The sequence below is a fragment of the Silene latifolia genome, chromosome 8 (assembly GCF_048544455.1).
Source record: "Silene latifolia isolate original U9 population chromosome 8, ASM4854445v1, whole genome shotgun sequence".
Classification (NCBI taxonomy): domain Eukaryota; kingdom Viridiplantae; phylum Streptophyta; class Magnoliopsida; order Caryophyllales; family Caryophyllaceae; genus Silene; species Silene latifolia.
The window spans coordinates 59,911,991-59,915,017 of NC_133533.1; the positions used below are offsets into that span (position 1 = coordinate 59,911,991).

A 3,027-nucleotide genomic window follows, 5' to 3' on the forward strand; every position below is an offset into this window, starting at 1 on the left:
CTCACATCCACATTAGTGTATCGCCTTGGGGTGCACCAGTTCTATTCGTGAAAAATAAGGACTGTAGTACGAGGTTGTGCATCAATTGAGGATTGATGATCTTTTTGACCAGTTGAGTTGAGCCGGAGTGCTTTCCAAGATTGACCTGAGGCCGGGTTATCACCAGTTGAGGATTGCGGATGAGGATATTGATACGTGCATTTTGTATAGTCTTTTTAGCCTATTTCAGCACGTATTTCCATGTACTTTTGTAATGTTTATATCGTATTATGCCCCGAATTGGCTACTTTGGTTCGTTTTGTCCATTTTGTAGAAATGAACGTGGAAGTAGTAGAATCGTACCATTTTTGTCCCTTTTTGCATGCATTTTGAGGAGGCGAGATTGTTCAGAGTGAGATCTTGCATTGGGATGCGTGAAGACGGTCTACGGAGCAGTCAGTCACGAGTTTGAGCTGTTTTGGAGGAAGAATACTCGATCGAGCTATTTTATCACTCGATCGAGTGGTTTCTATGGCATTGGTTGGTCGATCGAGTAGTTTTGTACTCGATCAAGAAGAGCTGGAATAAGGAGTTACTCAATCGAGTAACAATTTTGGTCGATCGAGTAGATATTTTGGAGAAGTGCTCGATCGAGTTGTTTCAGACTACTCGATCGAGTGGTTTTGGCTGTCATGGGCTTTAATTAGTCCGTGAGTGTGTTTTAGATATTGGACTTAGTTAATTTTCTATTTAAACGCAGCATAACTAGGTCATTAGGATATAATCTATTCTATTCATTATTCAATTTTCATCTATCATTTTCAACATTACGTTGCTTTCTTTCCCTTTCACTGTAACTTTGCTTTCGGGGTTATTTAGCTCGGATTTGTTTGTTCTTTACGCCGGATTCTTGCGATTGTAATCTCTTTCTCCCTTTTTAATATTAATCTCTCTTTTATTCATTTTAATTACTTGTTTCATTCCTTTAATTTTCTGCCCTAATTCTTGTTTATGCATTTTAATTATTATTTCATCATGCTTTATATTAGTTATTTCAATATTGTTATTATTGACAACATTAGCGATATGAGTAGCTAATCTGTTTCATGTTGGGATTAGGGGATCTACGGTAGAAATGTGACGATGTAGTAAATATGTTAGATGAATTAATTGTGAGATTCTGTCCCCATAGCAATATAACTGTATTTACCGACTTAGTTGAGTGCACGCTTCTGAGTCACCCTTTCAATCCGGTTAAATTTAATCCTGGATCGGAAGATTGGACTAAATAGACCTGCTATGAACAGTAGACTACCCTGACGAGGACGGAAGTTAAGTTAGTGGTAATTTAGGATAGAAAGTGGACCGAAAGGTCCTTTCCATATCCGTCTCGCAGTAATTTATCTAAGTTGTTTACAGTTGAGTCACTGGACTACCGTAGTGAACCGAAATCCTGACATGTCCCCTCTCTATTTGATAGTTTATTTTCATTTTCTGTCTTTATTGCTCTCTCTTTGCTTCTCTTCCTTTAAACCTTTTTAGTTTAGAAAACCAAATACACCCCCCCCCCCATTTGTGACCAAATAGACGGACATTTACAGATATCTTGCCTCCCTGAGGAGATCGACCTGACTTCCCTAGCTATATAGTTAGTTTAGTTAGTTATTTTTGATAGGTATACGACAGCCCTGTCGAATTTTGGCGCCGTTGCCGGGGAGGTCATTGCCCTATCTGTCATTGTTTCGTTTATTTTATCCGTCTCAGGGAATTTTTTTTATTCCTTGAGGCAGTTCTTATTTATTTTCTTTCAGTGTTGTGTATGCCCATGTCAAACGGGTTGGAGTTAGTTTCAGTTGATTCTGAGCCAGAGAGACTGTTCAGGCATAGACTTCGTCTGCAAAGAGAATCACGAAAGGAAGCCTTGAGTACTTTCGAACCAGAGCTTCAGCATTTCCTATTTACAGAAAACCCGTCTTTTGAAGAAGATATTTTCAGTTCTGTAAACAAACCAGTAAAGATGTCGAACATTGCTAGTCATTCGGAGCCTAAAGCATCATCTATTCCTAAAGGTTTCAGTCTCCAGACTGAGGATGGGAATACATTTGACATCCGTCCGTCATATATCAATCTGGTGGAGAGAAATCTTTTTAGAGGTGTGGCAGGTGAAGACCCGAGGAAGCATATGGAGGTCTTTACGGACTATTGTTCTACTATCCCCGCCACAAAAGGGGTAACTCAAGACAAGATTAAGGAGGTGCTGTTTCTTTTTTCTTTGACTGACTCAGCTAGGGAGTGGCTGACTGATTTGGACCGCACGGCCGCAGGGGTCACAGACTGGGAGACCCTTGCTCTTGCTTTTTATAAGAGGTATTTCCCTCCGCAGCGCACTAATCAGCTGAGGGAAAAAATCAATAGTTTCAAGCAGGCACCTGATGAAACTTTCTATGAAGCATGGTGCCGTTTCAAGAGGTTGGTGAGGTCTCTTCCTCACCATGGTTTTGATCCGTGGTTTCTGTCCAATCAGTTCTACAATGGGCTATACGATGATCACAGAGCCATACTTGATGCATCATCCAACGGAAGATTCCAAAAGAACACTGACAATGATAAGGGATGGGCTCTTATTGAAGAAATGGCGACCCAATGTGTTGAGTATGGAAATCCGAGGGATGGTATTACAACAGTTCATGCAGTCGATAAGCAAGTTGTGGCTCAGCTGGAAGCCATGAATGCTAGGTTTGATAAGTTGGAGTTGCATTCTTCTGGGAGACTCAGACGGTCCATTTGCTCACTAGAGGGGAGACTGTCACATGTAAGAGGTGTGGGAGCAACGATAGTCCTGCTGCTTGTTGGTGTCTTTACGAGAAGAAGAACAGTCCTTGCCTTTCAACAATATAGGCAAGGAGGGGGTTCCTATTATAATAACCAAGGGGCAGTCCATCCCAATTTGAGGTGGACAAGTCAAAATGTGCTCAATCCTACCCCTCCTCCGCAACAGCAGCAGCTATATGTCCCTCCTCAAAAGGCTCAACAAGGTTTTCAGAAGCC

The 3,027-nt window shown here is 41.3% G+C and overlaps 1 non-coding gene across 1 annotated transcript; it reads right to left on the minus strand.

Annotated features, from left to right (window-relative positions):
* Positions 1–2,372: 2,372 nt before the first annotated feature.
* On the minus strand, positions 2,373–2,478 carry LOC141597847 (small nucleolar RNA R71). Its single transcript, XR_012523061.1, has one exon. It is a non-coding gene; the product is annotated as a small nucleolar RNA R71 (small nucleolar RNA).
* Positions 2,479–3,027: the final 549 nt, after the last annotated feature.